This window comes from Chinchilla lanigera, unplaced genomic scaffold, assembly GCF_000276665.1.
Source record: "Chinchilla lanigera isolate Chin_1 unplaced genomic scaffold, ChiLan1.0 scaffold00011, whole genome shotgun sequence".
In the NCBI taxonomy this organism is placed as follows: Eukaryota; Metazoa; Chordata; class Mammalia; order Rodentia; family Chinchillidae; genus Chinchilla; species Chinchilla lanigera.
The window spans coordinates 26280841-26301876 of record NW_004955412.1 but is presented as its reverse complement, the minus strand read 5'-3'; the positions used below and the strand labels follow the sequence as shown (position 1 = coordinate 26301876).

Sequence of the window (21036 nt, the reverse complement as noted above, 5' to 3'; positions counted from 1 at the left end):
CAGCAGCATGTCTCTCCCTCGCTCCTGGAGGAAGATCATTACTAAGAAATCTGCAACCACGACAGCAGCTGAGCCAGAGAAAAGCAGCAGGATTGATTGGCTGAGAAATCAGAAAGTGGCCAACTCCCTGGGACTAAAGCACCTTTGGGGGCTACCAGAGATGCAGGTTGGTGAACAAAAAGGGAGCTCTGAAGGGCAGGGGTCCAAGGCTGAGAACATGGCCAAGGGGAGGCTCAGCTGACTACCAGTCCCCAGAGCTAGGTGGAGAGACTGCTTAGGAGAATCTGGGCCTGTCACCTCAGCACTGGTTTAGCCAGGAACAGGGTGCCTTCTGGATGGAGTCTGACTACTTCTCCCACCCAAAACACACACACAGTGAGTGCGATCTGCTTGGGACTATCTCTGCTTGTTCCTATTTTTCTTGGTTCAGCAGACAAGAGACCCAGAGGAAGGTCTACCCTTGATTCTGAGTCTTAGGTCTCTGTTAAGGATGCTTCTGACAGACTTCCAAAGAGACAGACTCAGCAGATGCCACATCTAGAAACCCAGTCCCTGCAGCCCAGCCACACATTGATTTCCTTCCTCTCTGGGGTCCCCTTCACTCTTACTGAGTTCATACTCTTAGGACTAGGGGGATTTTCATGTTTGGCTGGCTGGTTAAGTGTAAGCCGGGCTGGAGATGGGGGTGGACAGGATGACCTGTTAGGGTCCCAGGCATATCCATAAATGCTCACATGTGGTCTTTATATCCAAGTTTCCTCAGATCTTCACCTTCATGTCTCTGTTTGGTCCGTTCCTTAGACAGGGCTCTAGCTATTTATTTGCACCTTGACGTACAACCAAAATCAAGTCCAGTTGCTCCTGAATTTTGAGATGATCTAGAAGACATCAGCCCTTTGTAATGGGATCCTAGCGTGCCAGTCCTGGGGCTATCCACTCAGGGGCCCACCTGTTGATGCAGGCAGACAGAGTCACACAGGTTCAAAGGACATCTTTGATTTCTGGAAGAAACAAACAATTGCACAGGTGCCCAGATTGCTGGGTGGGCATGGGGGCAGATACCAGTACCATCCTCTGTGAAGGGAGACGTAGCTTTCCCTGTGCATAGATGAAGATGCTGCTGTAATTTCCCTGCTTCTGCCTCTGCCTCGGAATGAAATGTGTTCCCAGTTACTCAGGGCTGGAAGCTTCAACCCAGTCAGAGGGCCTCGAGTCCCAGCCCTCCGTCTTTCTGGGCAGGTTAGTTTTCCCCTTCCACACATGGCAAAGCTCAGTGCAAGGAGCATCAGGGGAATTTTGTACATTTTAGTGTTTGTACATTCTCTTTGCCCCTGGTTGCAGATTTTAATGGAGGGAGGTCACTGAGTCCTGCAAGGGGGTACTGGTGAGAATTGAGATGGAGCTGAGATGCATTACTTCTAGCTATGGGTAGGGGCAGGGTGGAGCAGGAACAATCTAAGTACTGATAACACTTGTTTGGAATACTGAGATTTAGAAACCCTAGACTGTTAGTGCTGAGCAGAAACTAAGCAAAATCCTGCCTCATTTGGGAGGGCAGTTTCCAGAAGTCAATGTTACCTGTCTCCTTTTTGCATGCCATACCCAACCACCCTTTCACTCTTCAGCTCCTATCTCCTTATATCTGAAAACATCTGCTATATTTTTATTATTGATTGTCCAACACACCACACACACACCCTTTGCTCTAAAATATAAGTTCCCAGAGGGTTGGGGCCATTTTCTGCAATCCAGCCCCAGAACTACTGTGTGGCAACCTTTCCTTAAGCAGTGGTTGAATGAAAGAATAAAATGCCCAGGCTGCTTCCATAGAGCCAGGCCAGTGCCTGAGGACCACTGTGATTCCTGTCCTCCCATTGTCAACCTCATCCTGCAGGTGGGATGGGCTCGTGCCGAATTCCTAATTTCAAGTTATGAGCAAGGCTGGGATTCAGGGTCAGTGAAGGATCGTGTGAGATCAAGGAAACACTCCTGTTGTCTGGAAGGTCACAGAAGCATGTCTACCTGGAGCCCTCAGTAGTGATACCAGGCACGGCTCTGAGCGCTGAGCATATATTAGCTCATTCCATCTTCACAGCGCAGGGTTTTGATCTTGCTAAGTATACTAACTAGCTATTCTATCACTTTCCCTCCTGTTGGCCTTATTTTTCATCTACAAAATGGAGACACTAAATTGGTATAAAGGGGACACTAAATTGGTATATCTGATGTCCTACAAATTCTGAAAGCTTAGGATTATGCATTGCTCATCATTACATCCTCAATACTTAGCTGTGCACATGGTAGGTCTTTAATAAATGTTAATGAAATGAACAAAGTGATATCTTGTTTGGTTTTGCAGTCTTGGGGATGAAACCCAGAGCTCTGCACATGCTAGTCAAGTGCTGTACCACCAAACTACACTCCCAGCCCACCAGAGTGACATTCTGTGTAGCTTCAGTCCAGGAGCCTAACACTTCTTATCCTAAACTGCCTGTTGTCCTGTGGAAGGCAGGCCAGTTTCCCATTTCCTTTGAGCTCAGAAGATCCTATCTGTTGTTTTCAAGAACGTGATGGGTCCTCAGATTTAGCATTCACCTGACATTGTGTTAAGCGCTACAGAGAGTGAGGCGCAGCAAGGACTCAGCTCTGGAGCAGGAGGAAGAGAGAGCTGACCAAAGCAGGCACCTGATCAGAATAAACTGCTCTTCCTTTCAACTGTGACCCAACCTGGATGAGAGGCAGCATCCCAAAGTAATACCGATCCCCTACACTGCACAGGATACAGATATTCCAAACAAGCCTGTGAGCTAAGCAGAGTAGAATTAACTTTTTCTTCATTTCACAGGTGTGGCAAGTGGGGCTCAGAAAGGGGAAGCTACTTGTCCAAAGACACACAGCTACTTGATGACCAAGCCTCAAAACTTAGACCCTTGCCTCTCGGAACTAGAACAATACTGTTGTCTGTCCCTTGGTATCCCTGGGAGATTGGTTCTAGGATTCCTCAAGGATATCAAAACTTGTAGATGCCCAAGTCCCTCATAGAAATACAATGGCCCAGTAGTTGAATAGAACCTATATCAGTGCTCCCACATATTTTTAATCATCTATAGACTGTCAGTGATACTTATTACAATGTAAGTGCTATGTAAATAGCTGTTATACTACATTATTTAGGAAATAATTACAAGAGAAAAAAGCCTGACCTGTTTGGTACAGGCTCAAATTTTTTTTCAAAATATTTTCTGTCCTCAGTCAGTTGAATTTGCAGATGTACAGCCCAACTGTACTTCCTTCCTATTTTTCTCCCCTCACTGGCTGTCTTGAGACTGTGATTCGAGCCCTGATTCCACAGTCTGAGGAGGGAGCTGCAGGAGAGGTAATTCCAGTCCCTCTGGAGGGCAGGCTCTTCCAGCACCCCACGGGGCTTTGGAAGCATGGAAATCAAGACATGAGTCAAGATTGGGGAGGTGGAAAACTATTGGCGACTTTTTACACTTGGATATTTAAAGACACATTTTCTTTGTAAAAAGCTGTTTGGAAATTGCCCTGGTGCTAAATTTTTGCTGAAGACGTCAGATGTATACGCCTCTTCACTCCAGTTGTCTAATAGCGCAAGTGGTGTGCGTCTCCATTTGTTTGTTTCCTTGGTGTGCGCTCTCTTCGGTCCCTGGGAGGCAGAGGGAGCCTGATGTTACATAAGCACCTCATCAGAATAAACAGCCAGCCAGACCTGCGTCCTCTGTCCTACCCAGGAGAAACACTTGACTCAGCCCTCACATGTTCTCAGAGCGCAGTGAATTTGTTGCTGGCAGTTGCCCCTTATTACCAGGCAGGTCCCCAGGAGTGCGGAGTCCACACTGGAGCCTGTCTGGCCAGCTTGTTCCTTTGAGGACAGTGAGGGGAGCAAGGATCTTATATTCTGGCACCAGGGTCCCCACCCCCAACACCATGCCTGCCTGGTAGTACTCATTTATCCATAGAAAACTTACTATGGGCCAGCTGCTGTGCTGGGTGCCCAGGATATAAAGAGGAAGAAGCCAAGATCCCTTCTTTAGGAAAACCCAAAGTAGAGCTGAGGTGACAGACATGCAAAGAAGTAACTGCAAATCAGCAGGGCTATAACTGAGCAATGTATGTATTCTGGGAACCAGAGAAAGGAAATACTAACTGTATTTTTCTCCCTTCACTGTTTTGAGGCTGTTTTGAGACTGTGACCAGAGCCCTGATTCCACAGTCTGAGGAGGGAGCTACAGGCGAGGTAATTCCAGTCCCTCTGGAGGGCAGGCTCTTCCAGCATCCTAAGGGCTGCACAGAGCCTTGAAGGACCAGTGTGTGGAGCAGACTAGCAAAGGAACCAGCAAGGAAGAAACGAGTCAATGTCCTTCTCCTGGGCTTTGCACATACTCTAGCGGGCTGTGGTCTGTCCAAACTCCCTCTTTCCTTTATTCTGAGAAGGAAATTGCAAGCTGGGGTGTCCTAGTGGTCCGCTTATTTTTCTTTGTGCCTCAGTTTTCTCTTTTTTATCATGATGACAATATGTAATAATATCTACATGATAGGACTGATATGAGCGCTAAATGAGATATGTACAGGTAAATGCATGAAAAAGTGCCTGGGAGACAATAGGCCCTGGTAAATGCAAGAAAGTATTGCTGTGATTCTTACTACTCTTACACCACTGTCATTGGCAAGCTTTCACAACCTTAAGGAAAGTGCCTCAGAGGCATAAAGACACTTCTGGTTGTACTAAAATTCTCCACTTCCAACCCAAATATATCATGATGGGCCTTCCTACTCTTTCCTGACTATGAACTAAAATCTCTACTAGAAGAGGCAGTCCTTTGGCACAGGAGCTGCCTGGACAACACTCCGAGGTCATGGCCCAGGTCGTGTTCCAAGGGTAGAAGTTAGAGCCAATAGGTGACCTTGCACAGCTCAGAACTTAGCTCACTGAGTTGACTTTAAGAATTCTTCAGCAGCACCTGTCTATGGCCCTTTAAGCAGTGAATGGATGCCCTTATGCAACGTATGGCCCCTGCCGGTAGAGGTGCTCTGAGTCCTTAGCTTTTACTGGTGATAGTGACCAAGGTGCCAGTAACTGCTGGGATTTGAGTGTGGGAGCCCCACAGTCTGCAGGGACTGCAAGGACCCCTCGCTGATTCACATCTTGTCCGGTTTCCAGGCCCTTCCCACACATTCACCCAGTTGCCCAAGCCTGAAACCTACTGAGCCAGAAACCTAGATCTTGTCCTCCATGTCCCCTCTCCCTCCCATCACTCTCCATTCCAAGCTTGTCATTTCTCCATCTGGGCACCTTACAAATGTATACAGCTCTCCCTGTCTCCACAGTCATATCTTCAGGCAGGTCATCATTCTCTCTTGCAACAGCTGCCTATAAAGTTCTCCTAGCCTCTTCTAAAAAAAAATCTTCCAATCCATTGTACATACTGAAGCAGAAATAATCTTTTCAAACACAGATCTGGCCACATCAATCCCCTGCTTAGAACTCTTCAATATCCCACCACTGGCCCCTGGGGAATGTGGTCCTTTGGGACTTCCTGATCTCCAGTCCCACCTCTCATCGCAGCCTCTATCCCACACAGTGCACCTGCCAGAGGGACAATTTTGCATTCCCCCTTACCTGCCACGCTATCTCTGGCTACCAGGACTTGATTCACAGAGTTCCTGTTTCTGGAGTTCTTCCACCTACCCCCTCACCACTTGGCTAAACCCTCATCCTCCAGGTATCAGCCTGGACCACCCTGTCTCTAGGAGCCTTCCCCGATCCCATGAGATTTTCTGAGATGCCCTCCCGGCTGCTAGAAGAGTGTCTGCCTGTGCCTGATTACAGCACTTAACGCATTGTGGCAGAGGTGCCTGCTTCCGAATCAGCTGTCTCTATTTCTCCAAAAGGGCATATCCCCAGCCTGAATAGTGCCTGAATTCATGCAGTAGGCGAAAAGCATGTGCTGAATGAATGACAAAAGGACAAATGAATAAGTGACAAAAATGAATAAATGAATGCATGAATCAGGACAAAAAAACCAAAAAAGATTTGATATGATTCATACAAAACAATGCATAACAGAGGGACATCCTACGGTGGAATCTGAGCTCATCCTGCAGGAGCTGGAGACAGGATGGAGGTATGAAGAGGTTTGGGAGTTAATCCAGCAGACAGAGACCAAGAGAAGAAGGGGTAGGGACTAACAGGAAGGCAGTGGGGACATGTGCATGGAGGGCCCCTTTCCACTCCACTCCCTTGTGCTCCATTTACATAAATCCCAGCTACCTGAGAACAGAATCTTGTCAATAAGAGGACTATTTCATAAACTTTCTTTAAATTAAAATCCAGGCAACACACACACACACACACACACATATACATATAACCCACAGACATCTTCGTTGCTGAAAAGTTGCTCCCTATAAAATAAAAGAAGCTGTTTAAATGTCTTCCTTCCAAGCTAGCCCCACAGAGCTGGAGCTGAGAATACATTAGCCTTTAATGAAGTGAGACTCTCATCTTGCAGGAGACACCTCATTTAGCGCAATTGTTTCAGAGCCATTACAGAAAGACAATTACAAGGAAGCGGGGAGAGTAATTGGAAATGCTGGCAGGAGTTGGGCGAAATGATAATAAATAAAAATATTCAACCTAATAAGCTTCCAGGAGGGGGTGGGATGAAGAAAATCAACATAATTAGAACTGAACCTTAGCAAGGAAAAACAGACAGCAGGGTGGCAAGTGCTCAACTTGTACAGGAAGAAAGAAGAAGTCACATGCCACCGACCATGATTCGGGGGCTGCAGGCCGCTAGCCCCTTCCTGGAAGCTGCTGGAGGACCCAGGAGCCGCCCATAGCCCACAGGCTTACAGGGTTCAGTATGTGCTATTCCTGGCCAAAGAAATCTGGGCAAGCAAAAAAGCAGGCACAGCGTGGCGCGGCCAGGGGTCCCACATATGCTGTGAGGTCCCAGCCTGATTCCACTGCTGTGGATCTCTGGGGGTGCAGCCGCTGGCAAGAGGCCCTCGCTTTGCTTTCTGGGCCTCTGTTTTCTCATCTTGGCACACACCCAGCTCTCTAGGGCCTGTCTTCCTCTCGTGTTCTCTCCTTATCTGATAGATCCCCTCCCTTGTTCTGAAATTTCAACACAGGAACCTAAAAACTTAAGCTTAGAGACCTAGTCTCAGCACCATCAATACAAAAATCATTCCTGACCCCTCTCTCCCTTCTCCAGGAAGCACCAGGCCTCCCAGCTTGTTCTGGGCCCTGGCTGTGCCCAGTGGGGTCCAGCACAGCTCCTATCACACTGTTGTATTTTCAGAGAGCTGGCTCTTTCCCAAAGGCTGTGCGTACAGCAGCATTTGCAGAGGAAATGTTATGAGGCCTGGGATGGTTATTTTCTTTCAAATGACCCAGTTGAATAGGGAGGACCAAAAGTTGCTAATGCTCGGTAACGTGCATTTAAAGTTCACGATATATTGTTTGCTCTGTTTCTTGGAATCTGAAATTTTACAGTAGGAAATTTTCTCGCTTTTTTTTTTTTTTAAAGGAATGTAAAGAAGTTGAGATCAGGGACTTCAATTCTGTCACCCCAGTACTTCCCTGGAACCCAATCAAGTACCGTACTGGTTTATTTGTTGCAAGATGGTTTCCCAGTAAATTCACCAAATATACTGTTTGGAAGTAAACAATGGAAGATAAAACCAAAGCAAAATTTGAAAACTTTGAAAGATTCTCCCATAGACATTTATTTTATGTTTTTCAGGAACTTAAACCCAGGGCTCTACCACTAAGCTATATCCCCAGCTATCTCCGACAGACGTCATCAGTACAAATCCATGTCATTCCAGCCATACTTCTCTATGAGTGCCAGCTATGTGCCAGGCTCTGGAGACTCACAGGGGAACAGAATCCCCGAGTTCCTTTCCTTAAGGAATTTGCCATTTGGTATAAGGTTTAGGTTATAAAGATTTAGGCATGAGGTGAGGCTACAATAGGAGGCATTTGTCCAGAGACATTAGCAAAACATGCACTAGTCTCACCTCCTAGATGATGACCCAATGGGCTGAGTCCCCAAGATATTTTTACTCTATCAGCAAAAAAAAAAAAAAAAATCACTGCACCTTTAAGATATATACATATAAGCATATATGCATATATGTGCACATGGATTCACATATACAACATATTAGACATACTACCAATATATAATCTGTCTTCTGGAACACATTCAAAAATATAAGTCTAGACAGGATGAAACTTTTTAAAATGCAGACAAAGTTGAACTATTTTCTTCTCTTATTCCAATGGCTCATCTTACTTACTGGGTTTTGGAGACTTCACATGTACAGTATCAGTGTCCTGGGACCTCACAGTTCTGCTTTGCAGAAGTAATTCCAGTCCATTCAGTACACCAAGCAGAATTTAACACCTGTTTCTCTTTTGCTTTCCATAGTATCCAGTTTCCAGCAATGGGTGACAAATGTGCCTCTAGTCTATTAGAAATTTGGGGCAGAAAACTCAATGTCAAAGAAGAGAGAAGATGCCTCCTTCACAAATAAGCTAGAAGTAGCAGTGCTGTTATTCTTACATTTGGTGATCACGTATTTTCAATCAGAATGTGTCAGGCACCACACCAGTTGGAACAAGGGCTACAGAAGCATTGGCCATGGACCTATTTCTGACCCAGCTCAGTGGGAAAGGATGGGCACAAGGCTATCTGGGATGTGGGTGACACTGGTCAGTGTAGGGGCATTCAGGTCAGGGGCTGCAGGAGGAAGAAACTGCCTTCCCAGAGAGATCTAAGACTTTGTGGAAGAGGTGGCCTGGGAGATGGGGAGGATAGAAAGGATTTGGCCATCCAGATAGAAAAGAAAGACTTTGGGAAGAGGAAATGTCCTTGGCAAAAGTACAGGAACAATACATTAGGGAGTATTTCTTCTGTGCTACCCTGCTTCCATCTGGAGATCCCATACCCTGAGGCTGGGTGGGAGGCTGGGCAGGAGAGAAGGAATAAATACTTCATAGAATAGCAAATAGAAGAGGCAGGGGAGGACCCTCGGACTGAACACCACGGAAACTAGAGCTTGAAGCTGCTCTCCAACAGCTTTCTTCCAGCCAAGCCAGTGATGATGGAAGCCACTGAGGTTGTTCAACAAAACAAGCATTTATTGTGTGCCAAAGGCGAAGGAGAGAGGAAGGCATTCTAATAAATGGAGTGAGCATTTTCCTCTGCTAGGGAGAGATGAGGCATGATATGTCCTACAGGCTGGACAAGAGAAATGACCCCAGGCTCATGCTGGCTCTAAGATTCCATCCTCTGGCCTCTAGAACTCTTTACTGGCGCTAAAGCATGCCTAGGATAGACATAATTGAAAACCAATGTGACAAAGTCACAGAAGGATGCCCAATGTGTGCTGGGTGCTCACACAAGATAACCCTGGCCCGATGTACTCATCACCCACCACAAGGAAACCGCAGTTCTAACCAGATAAACAGGGGGACAGAGAACATTTTAGGCAAAAAGACCCTCATGTGTAGAAGCAGAAAGGCACAAAAGGGCACAGAAGCCAAAAATTCTGCTGGGAATGGCAGATGGTCCTGGGATCTAGCAATTAAAAAAAAAAGCAGAAACTGCTGGCATCCTGGGAGGAGACAGGAGGACCTGAGCTGACCCCACTGTGCCTAACACTGAGTACTATACACAGTCGGTGCTTAATAAATGTGTTTTGATTGTAGATTGTCATTTCTAGGAAGTAAAGGCTGGGATAAGCAATTCATTCTTATAAAGCTCCAGGCAGTGCCACATGCTGAGATGCATTTATTAAAGTCTTTTGATGAGAAAGGAAGGGAGAGAAGAGGAAAAGGGGGATGGGGAGCTGAAACCGGGCAGGCCTGGTTTCAGTACTCCACACCCACGACTAAAGCCCAGGGTCTTAGAGGGGAAGGTGGACAGGAGCAGTGGAAAAGACCGGGGAAATGCAGAAAGACATCTTGAGTCCCTAACCACGGACAAGCATGCCTAACATTTCCTTTAATGTTCCAACTATCCTATGAGATGAGGTTATTAGCACTCTTCAACAGATGGGGAAGGTAAGGCAGGGCAAAAGCTGGTATGAGGGAGAAGTGAGAGAGCAAGGATTTGAGCTCGAATCCACTGCTCTTCCATTGCACTCCATCCCTCCAAAACTGAAAGCAACCAAGATGTCCTTCAGCAGGTAGGCGCATGGATAAATGAGCTGGGGGAAGGGCAAGGCCTGGGTACCAGAAGGAAGTGCCCAGCTCAGGTCCTGAGTACCCTCCTGGATGTTCTGCTGCCCCGTGGACCTCTACAGCTGAAACCCCAGGAGCAGGTGAGGACCTTCCCCAGGGATCTGGGTGCCCCAGGCCCAAGCTAGAAATGGCAGCACTTTTGTAGGGGATGGATGGTTCTGTGTTAAATTCAGCTCAAAAGAATCCTTGGTAGCTAAGTCCACAGCCCCTTCCATCCTCTTCCCACCCTGGTTCCCAGCACCCACCTGTTTTTATACTTTGCATCTAAAAAGGCAGGACCCTCCATAAAACCCCTCCGAGACCTCCGAGCAGACCCTGGCCTGTCCACTAAACCCTCTATTTCTTAGGCATGTTGTTGCCCCCTCTGAGCTTTAGTTTCCCACTAACATGGAGAAATTCAGCAATCTCTGAGGTCTCTTCAGAAACTCACGAGCCTCTCCTTCACTCCCCAAGACAGACTTGCTGCCCCTTTTCTCCCTGTTGTAGCACCCAAAAGCCAGAGTTCTCTTCTCTGTTTAGTGGGCTATGGGCCAGGCCTGGCACTCACAGGTCCCCAGGAATTCTAAGCTAAGGTTTCCAAGAAGGAGCAGGACAAGACCTGGGCCTATTGCCTGACTGGAATGTGAGGCAGGATGTCTAGGGAGGCACCAGGGACCCTGATTCAGAGTCAGCCTCAGTGGTTTCTTTCACGAGAAATATTCCCAGGACAGGGAAAGTACAGAGCCTTTGGAGTCATGCAGATCTGAGTTCAAATCCTATCTCCTCCACCTGCTAGCTGTGAACTGGTGACCATGTACCTTTGCCTTTCTCGGCCTGGCTCCCTGGTTTATCCTTGTCTCCGAGTTCTGGTGGGAGGATTACAACAGACACTATACTCGCAGTGCCTGTCAGAGAAACCATTCTCCTCTCCTCCTAGATTAATATAACAGTACTCTCCTCAAGTGCTTGACAGTGCGGGAATTCTACGATATAGGGATGAGAAGCTGTCATCCACACTTAGCCAGTCGCTGAGGCTGAGCAGTTACCTGACAGAAAGACCCCACGTTTCAACAGAGAGGGGCTCCCCTGGGGAGAGGTCTAGGTGGTCATTTGAGTGTGACACAGTTTGTTCTTTCAATTGGGTTTAAAGTTATAAGATAATAACAGTAAACTCTTCCTGCCTCTGCAGATTCTTGGCCCCAGGTGGGAATCAGAGGCACTAACTAAACTCCCAATCTCCTCAAGACCAGGTGGCCCTCAGCCCAGACACTGTCCCCTCCCCTCCGTGTGGTCTCCCACACCAGAAAGTGACTCCTGGCAGGTCCCAGGCAGGAGCTGGATCAGCCTTGTGGGCCAACCTCACAGGCAGCCCGCCTCCCCCAGAAACCCACCCCTACCTAGCCTAATTCAGTCCTAAGTATTCCTAAGGTGCCTTCCAATTTCCCGCTGTAATAAATGGCACAGAATGCAAATGGAGGTGGATGTGGGACACAGATGTTTGCACTAATTTAATTGAGGGAACACCTTGGATTAAACACTTTGCAAAACACTTACAAATAGGTTCAGTGCATTCAGTAATGAAAAGCCTCCCAGCCCCCTGGCACTTTGCTGAGGCTGCCTGGGGCTGGAAGTGGAAAGCCTGAAGGGAGAGGCCCCGAGCAGGCAGGAGACAAGATGCCTTGAATCCCAGGCAAAGGCTGGGGAAGCAGGACCCTAGGAAGCCTTGCAGCAGAACAGCCACCAGCTGGGGCCCATTCTTCCCCCAAAAGACAAATCTGGAAGGACTAAGGACTCAGTAGGTAGCATATGCCTCTTCAGGTGGGCAGCTGCTTACCTGTAGGGGTCAGCAGCTGGCAGATGCTCCCCTTCCACAGGACGCAGCTACAAGCTGGAGGGTTCTGCCCAGCTAGCTGAGGGCAGTCATCCACTTTTATGGGATCAGAATTCCTGGTACCTACCCTGGGGATGCTTGCTGTGGTGAAGGGGGCAGACATTAATAATCAATACTTCTAGGCACTCTGTGATAAACACCCTGAAGGATATCTACTTGGTAATCTGGGAGCTGGGAGCCAGAGCAGTAGCTTGCATAAAAAGGTCAAAAGACCAGTGGGGGAAAGCTAAAAGGCTCTCCTGGCAGAGGGAACAGCATGTGCAAAGATAATGCTGCACAGAGCATAAGCAATGGCTGAGCCTCACATTAGTCACATGTTCCCATGCCACTAGGCGGACAGGTGACGTAAATGGAGATGAGCCACTTTCTTCAGACTCCTCCCTCCACCTGCTGAGAAAGTTAACAGAGAAAGGGGAGAGGGCAGGGGTCTCTGGCCAGGACTCAAGTACCTGAAAATTCCCACGACTGAGCAAATCTCGAATCAGATCCTAAACGATTGCTCCAGGAGTCTTAGAGTTCAAATCAGCCCTGGATGATTTTATATTCCTGAAAATAGAATTCCTAATTTTCAAACACAACGATCACTTCAAGTGTAATAACCATTACAATAATAAGCTCTTATACTTGTGCAGTGCTTCATAGTTTATAAAACACTTTCACATATCTCTTATAATCCTTCACCACAACCCTTCTAGAAAGATAGAATAAGGACTATGATTATTCTTGCTTTTGAGATGAGAAAATTTAATCCCAAGCTCCAGCTAAGTACATAATGGAACCAGTGCTCATAGCCAGTCTGTCTGACACCAAACTGCACACAATCCTTCATTGTACATTTGCCAAGCATTTTTTGAGTACCTACTATGCACCTAGAAACAGTACAGGCTCAGAGAATAACAGAGCTGGGAATTTGGATAGCGCAAACCCTGGATGAGGACACAGCTTCTGGAAAGACATCCCTGGACCAGATGGCAACAAGTAGAGCACAAAAATTCAGGAACCAGGAAAGACACAAGCCACACTCTCTACACACACACACACACACACTCACATCACACATGAAGATTTAAGCCACATCTCCTGGCCTGCCCCCTCCTCAGCATGGAAGACAGACTCCTCTACCCAGAAGAGCCCAGAACCCGCAGCCAGAGGCCACCCTTGGGTCCTGTTCTTCCCTCCAATTCCGGCACACACAGACCACAGGCTCACATAGGCCACCCAGCACGTGTGAGCCCTGGCATCATGTGGAGTGAGGTACTGCAGGATCCAGCCAGGGGGCTGGAGTGGGGCATAAGAGCTTTCAGCCCCACACAGGTAGATCCTCCTGAAGGCCCCATGGGCCCAAAACTACCCTGCCTTCTGATGAGGACAGACACGCCTCCATTCCATCTGCTGAAGTAATACCCACCTCACAGGGTCCGCACAAGCATGTGTGTAAAAACACACTGGTGTACAGTGAGCACAGGCCATGTACACAAGAGGGAAGGACAATGGGAATACCTTTCCATGAGTGAAATAAAGGTGACAGAGAGGAGGGCAACCCTGAGTGACTGCAACAGAAATCACCGTCCTGATCCCGCACCACTGACCAGCCTGGGGCTGTGTGTGTTGGGGGTGCTCACTGACAGACACCCCCCTCCATTACTCCACCCTCTTCCCCTTGGCTCATCCGCTCATCCTATCCCCTACCTGACCTTGCAGGGCAGGCACGATTCTAGGAATGGATTGATATAGAGATATCAATTGATATAGAGATATTCTTCTCTTGATAGAGAGAAGAATGCCGCCAGTCCCTAACTGGGATAAGTGCACTGCAGATCCTGTGATGGCCTACAGGGGAAGAAGGAGCGTAGGCAGCAGTGTCAGGTTGGTGGAGGCAAGGGAAGCGCATCAGAGAGCAGCCACAGAAGACACATTATAGGAGGAACAGGGGCTACCCAGGCAGAGGGTATTCCAAAGACACAGCTCATGCAAAGGCTGAGGTGTGAAAGTACAGAGAACCAGGGGCAACTGCAGTCCAGCCTGCGTGGGGTCTCAAACATAGGAGCTGCATGTGTCTGTATGTGGAGGGAAGGGTGGCGGGAGATGAAGCTGGGAAAGCAGACCAGAGTTGACGGTGCAGCCACGTTCAGCCAGTCTGAGGAAGACAACCTTAGCCTGTCAACAGTAAAGGGGCACTGGGAGAGGCCCAGCACAAGAGCAGCACAGTCACGTACACCAGTCCTGCCTTATCCTCAGGAAATACGTTCCAGTCCCCCCAGTGGATGCCTGAGGCAGCGAGTAGTATAGAACCCAAAGATCATGTACTGTGTTTCGTCCTCTATATACATATCTATGATAAAGTGTAATTTATAAATTAGCCAGAGTAAAAGGCTAATGACAATAAAATAGAACAATTGTAACAATTATAAGTTATTCAAAACTTATGAGCTGTTAATTTCTGGAATTTTCCACTTACTAGCTTTGGACCACTAGTGAATGTGGGGAACTGTAACCACAGAAAGCAAAACAGTGGATAAAGGGACAGCCACGACACAGTGTTAACATGGCACAGTGCTGGGCTCTTATGCATACAGGACACTCCTTGTCCTCTGACGATAAGTGAATTTGATCCGGAAGTCACCTCTTTGATTCGTGCATTTAATTATCTCTGGAGAAATGGTCAGTTCTGGAGCAAGTTTTCCTTCTGAAGAGCCAGACTGACCGGATAACTGTGAGGGCAAGGGGAGGGGTCTCGCCAATGCCACCTCGTCCCCACAGCCAGGGATGCTGGGAGTAGCCCTTGAAAATCCTGTAGAACCTTCTCCTGAGCCTGAACCTGAGGATGGACAGAGGAGAAGCCAGGAGCCAGGGAGGAGATCCCTTCTGCTGGCCCAGGACTCGTGAGTATTGGCATTCCCCCTGCACAGGGAGAAGGGGAGCTGGGTCCAGGCACCACCCTTCGGTTTCCAAACCCTCACAGCAGGACTAGCACTCCCTCCCTCCCAGTCTCTCCCCTCCCCCACCCCTCCTTCCAGCCCCTCTCCAGAAAGGTTTATGAAGAAGACTCCAAATAGCCCCCTCTCCTGCAGGCATAGTCACACCAACTGAAAGGAGATTTAATTAGCAAAATCTCGTTAGGCAAACGAAATTATCCGTAAGACAATACTCTTCTGGACAGGGGGTATGATTAAACAAAGCCATTCATTGAGAGAGTCGCTTTGGCAGCTTCTGGGATGTGTTCATCTCCGGGCAGGCTCCACTCTGCCTCCGTGGGCCAGGGGAACAGACTCTTGGCCTCCTCCCCGCCTGGCCCACCTCCTCCCACTTCTCTCCCCTCTTCTGGGGCCCTCCAGTCAGGGCTGCAGACCTCGGCTTCTCATCAGTGGCCTTGCTGCCGCCAGATTCCTGCTAAAGTGCCTTGATTGCATAATGTCTATTTGCATAATGTAAATTGCAATCTCCTAGCTCGGGAGGCAGGAATCACAGAACAGCCATTATTTTTTACCACTCCACAAAAATTCTACATTTAGAAAGCAGATTTGCGGCTCAGAAAGCCGTATAAATCTGAATCCGCCAGAAACGCCATTAAATCACACCAATTAAGCTGGACCCACGAAGAGCCCCTGTCACTGCTCTCTGTACACGCAAGGACTCCCAGCCCAGATGGAGGCCACAAGGTACTGGAGGCTGTGGCGGTGGGGCTGGAGACAGATGCCAGAAGAGGCAGGGAGCTCTGGCTTACAAACCTGAACACCCCCGCCCCAGCATGGGCTCCCACCACCACCTGCGAGAGCCCAGAGAGGGGTGCACCTGGTTTCTTGTGGGCGCACTGTCTGACTGCCATCAGGTTTTTTAAAACTTGCAGAGCCTGAGATAGTGTGAGCTTGAAACTTACACCTTTTGCAAAACAAATGGGGGAGATCCAAGGTATGTGATGTGGGGTAAAACCTCTACCCTTAGCCCCACTTTAATGACCTCTCCTCTCCCCAGTCCCTTGCAGCCAAATGAAAGGAAGTGAAAGGAACAAAAAGGAGGGCAAATCTTGCCCAGACTGGGCCAGGCTGGCTGTACTCTGAGTTCCTTTTAAGAGCTGTTTTCAGGGGTCACTGGGGAGAAGGGCGAGTCACAAGGCCTCTGCCAAAGGGGCATTCCCTTGGACAGCTACCTAAGACTCCAGCTTCTCCAAAGCCATATACCTGGTTACTCTTTTGCCTCTTTATTGCTCATTCAATATTCATCTGTCAAAGGGCAAGATGCTAATGTGTATTATTAAAGTATCAATAGTTTATGAGTGAGCTTTTATGGAGAGTACAGTTAAAGGCAAGATTCTTGACCATCTCTGTCAGAAGCGATGGAAAGGAATAATCTTTCTATCGAACTCCACTTTTAATTTATTTACTAGGTCACTGAGTCACTAAACCACTATTAAGCACCTACTGTGAGCCAGGAATGGCTCTAAGTGTGCTCACATGCTGGATTTTATTGAGTTCCCACAGCACTTCTGGGAAGTTTATACAACCTCATTTCCTTTCTAGAAACAAGGAATCTCAAGACCAAAGTCATATGCCAAGGGTTACAAAGGTGCTAAGTCACAAGGCTGGAATTCATATTTTCCCCCCAAGCTGGAGCCTTGAAAATCTAAAGGACCTATGTTTTTATCTGTTTTCCTCTCCTGCCCAAATGAAACGTTAGTTTCCTGATCTAAGTTTCATGAAAGGGGAAAGAACAGAAAATCGTTCCATACTTTAATATCAACCTATCCATGTCTGTAAAGGGGGCTCATTTTAAATGTCTTAAACCAGTTTCTGGAATATCATGTGCATTTAAAAATCTCAGAACTGAAGCTAACATTGCAATGATGGTATTGTCAGAATCCCCATCTTACAGAAGAGTAAAGGGAAGCTCTTTTTAGAAAACTTTTTTAAAAATTCAGTGATTTTTAATTTTCATTAACATATATTAATTGCACACATTAACAGGATTCAGTGTGATCACTTCAATACATGCATACACTGTGCATTGATCAAATAATGAGGTAGTTGAAGTCAACAATAGAGTTGTAAGTTGATTTCAACTCTGCTGCCAGCTTACTGTTACTTTTTAGTGTATTTATCCTGTTCTCTAGGCCTTTACTTCCATGATAATAATTCAGAGATAATAACAGCATCCCATAAAGCAGGGCCAATCAGAAACTGTACACCATGTGCTTAGCATACTGTGTACCCCAAGTGCTTAGTGTAGTGCCTAGCATGCCCTAGGTAGGGAGTATCCAACAAATGTTACTTACTATTATTCATGTTAAGATGATATGGAAGAACCCAAGACTTTCTTGCCAAACCCCAGCACCTTTTCATCAAAACCAAAACCACTTACCCCTTTCTTCCATGCCTCTCCCATCTGACATTAGCTATTCCCGTATCTCAGCCCTCTGTGTGTGTTGGAGGCAGGGTCAGGGATGGATTGGCTTGGTTTCTACTCTTTGGCTGCTTGGATTTTTCTTCTATCCCCATAAGTTATAACGAGGCAGCCAGCACTCAGATTCTCTTCCAAAATTCAGCTGAATTTGCATCATGAACATAAAAAAGAGAAGATAGCCTGGTTCCTTAAGGGTAGGCCCTTCCCAAATCAGAGAACAGCAGAAGGCTGGAGGGACCAGGAAGCAAGGGCTGCCTGGAACTCCCTAACCACAGCAAGCTCCTTGTCACCATTTAGACTTTGATCTTTGGCTGCAAACCACACCAGCCTGGAAGGCCACACCAACAGAGATGGAGGGAGTCCAGATGCCAACAAAGGACAAGACTGTGGATCTGAGACCAGACACGTCATGCTGCAGATTGCACACTGGACCCACTTTCGCTGAGATGGCCTAAGAGGCTGAGGTTTCTACCAGCTGCAGGACCTTCCAGAATTACCATGTCCTGTCCAGGAAAGAAGTCTAGCTCAGCCTTGGGGGATCCTGAAACTCAGACATTCTGAGTTAAAGGTCAGTTCATTTTATTCAAGACAGGGGTTTCTTTAGCCTGTCTTACCAGGGGGAACACATTTCCTTCTCACAGAAGACTTCATTTCACTTCATGGAAAATAGATGAGACTGGTTATACCAGACCGCTAGCAAATACTAGTTGTACTACACTGTCTTCTCCAGAGATAGCTGCAGCAACATAAGCTGGCCCTCCCTTGGCAATACAGCTTCCGCCTAGCTTTCGCTCTCTCTCTCAGGATGCTTCCCTTGGAAAGCCACATGGAGAGGTCACTTGGGACTGACTGACAATCCCAGCTAATATCTTAGCCAACAGCTAGCCTCAAAGTCCAGAATGAAGGAACCTGTGGAGGACTCCTGCACCAGCTTTTGAGTTGACCCATGTGAAATCTCAGACTTGGTAAAACAGACACTGGTTTTGTTTTTGTTTTTTTCTCTTTAAAATTAAAAAAAAAATTCCTGACTCATAAAATACATGAATACAATAAATGTTGTTTAGCCCACTATGTTTTGGAAGTGATTTCTCAGACAGCTTAGTAACTGAAGACCGCTGGAACGAAATTGGAATATTTATTATTTCCCACTCAAATCCAGCCCTCATCGGTCTTCTCTCTGAAACTTCAGACTTTCAGACTCTTTTCTCCTTACCAGGTCCCCATCACTCTGAGCCTGCCTCCTCTCCTCTTGCTCCCTCTCCAAAAGGCAGCCTTATGCCTGATTTGGCTTTAGAAAACCACTGTCTAAAGGATCACTTGAGCCCTTCCCATTTCAGAGTCCTGGGACTTGGAGACATCTGCTCTTCCCAGATCTTTACTGAGGTCTGAGCGTCCCTGCAAAGGAACTCTCCCTGGGTGTGGGTGGCCCACTGCCCAGGTGCCAGGCTGCCCTCCAGGACTGGGAGGGAAGGTGTGGATGGATTTCTCCCCTACACTCAGCTCTCATTAAGGTTCATGCTCAGCTTGTTCCTCATACTTCACTTGACTTATGAGGCCCCTCCAACCTCCGGTGTGAGGAGACATCGATTCTCACGAAGGTCATTATCTTCTACTCTTGCTCCCTCCCTGCCAGCCCCATCTCAAGGCAAGCTTTCCTGGAATAGGATGGAGGGAGGCACCCTTCTCCACCCCCTCGGCCTGGGGATCCAACCACTCCCGAGCCTGAGCTGCAGAGGAGGTGCCCTGGGAGCCCAGGCCCGTCAATCACAGAGGCGACCAGCACTGAATCTCAGGCCATTAGGCGGGAGGGCTGGCGCCCTGCTCACTCACCGGGCAGCCATCGGCAGGATGTTAGACGATCGCAGGGCAGCTATTCTTATGATTTATTCAAATACTCATTACAGTCAATCTATTTTTACACAGAGGTGAAGATGTGCGCTGATAACGGTTAATCATTTATAATTCCATGGACTGGTTGGAAGCCAATGTACTATCAAAGTCGTAGCACAGCAGCAACCTGGTCTTGGTAGCCCCAGAAGCAGAGTGGAGGAGTCATGCCGGCCCAGGGCAGCCCGGGCATCCAGCTGACAATCACCAATGGTTACCGGACTTAAGGCGCAGAGTGCAAACACGGGGGAGGCCCAGGCTTTATCCTCTCAGAGCTCATAGCCTCGCTGGAGAGAGAGCACAGAAAGGGCCAGCTAGAGGACAGGGCAGCGCGTAAGTGCTGCAGATTCTCAGAAGAGGGAGAACTCGCTTCTTGTTAGGGTATCAAAAAGGGCTCCACAGAGCAGGCTGGACTTCATCCAGCTCCTACAGGTGGGCAGACTCTTGCCAAGTGGGAAGAGGCAATATGAGTCCATCCTTAGGCTCATCTTGTTTGAAGTGGAGCTCTCACTGGGCAGAGGCAAGGGAAGTGGTCAGCGGTATTACCTTTTGCCTCCCCAGAAATAACCAGACGTAAACGTTAAGTGCAGGCAATGAATTTGGCCTTGTTTGGGAACTCACAGTGTTGTTACTTCTCCCTGGTCCTCCACACTTAGCCCATACGCAGTAGTAGCTGAGCTGAGGTCTGGGTCAGCCTTGCAGACCCAGCATTCATGATACATGTAACACATCAAGTCCACCTTAATGTCCAATCAATACAGTCTAATTAAATAGCATGTCATATTACAGGGCTGCTTTGTCACATTCAGACATAATCTAATTAGCGCTCCACTGTATTTTACATTCTGACTAGCTCATTGTTGAGTATCTCTCTTGCACAAGGCACAGCTGTTAAAGATCAGGTTCAGGGCCAGCCTTGAACCCATAACCTTATTGAGTCAGTGTGGAAAATGTCAATCAAAGTTACTTACAGTTCACAGCCCCCTTTCTAGTGAGCCGCATGGAGGACAGAAAGCCTCAAAGTACTGCTCCAGGATTCACCTGCCAATAAAAGAGAACATCTTTACAGACTGTGTAAGATAGCACGGGGGAGAAAGGCAGGGTAGAGCTGGGGTGGGCCCAGAGGGGGATCTGCCTGAGAGCAAAGCAGGCATTCACTGGCAGCTCTGTGTCCACAGCGCTGAGTGGGAGAGTTTTCTGGCAAAGGCGTCCTGGTGCAAATGATTATGGTTTTAAGAGCTAAGCGGGATGCAGATGCAGATTCACACACCCCTGTATCTGCTGGGTGCCTCCATTTCTTTCGAGTTTTGAATCTTTCTGTATAGGAGCCCCAGAGAAAAAGGGGCTCTTAGCTATCAAGCATCCCAAGCTGACCAAGGAATAATCATTTACTGGAGGCTCTCGCCCGCTGGAAAATCCTGAGCAGGGATGGAGCTCACGGGCTCCGTGGACGCTCCCAGACAGAGAGCACTGCACGTATAAGCAGACAACAAAACTACCTGTGTTGTTTATGGTGGGGAAATGAAAGTCTTGCTGGGGAGCAACTTTCAAGCAAAGTGAAGAGTTCAATTGGGCGGAAGGCAAGGGTACATGGAAAAGAATG

General features: G+C 47.7%; 1 protein-coding gene across 3 annotated transcripts in view; it reads right to left on the bottom strand.

Annotated features, from left to right (window-relative positions):
- Nucleotides 1–21036, bottom strand: part of Pknox2 (PBX/knotted 1 homeobox 2) — a 254067-nt gene that overhangs the window by 166861 nt on the left and 66170 nt on the right. For all 3 annotated transcript variants that reach the window (XM_005378458.2, XM_005378457.2, XM_013511208.1), the window contains exon 2: nt 20405–20474. The gene's annotated coding sequence lies outside the window, so the exon portion shown is untranslated. The remainder of the gene's footprint in view (nt 1–20404; nt 20475–21036) is intronic.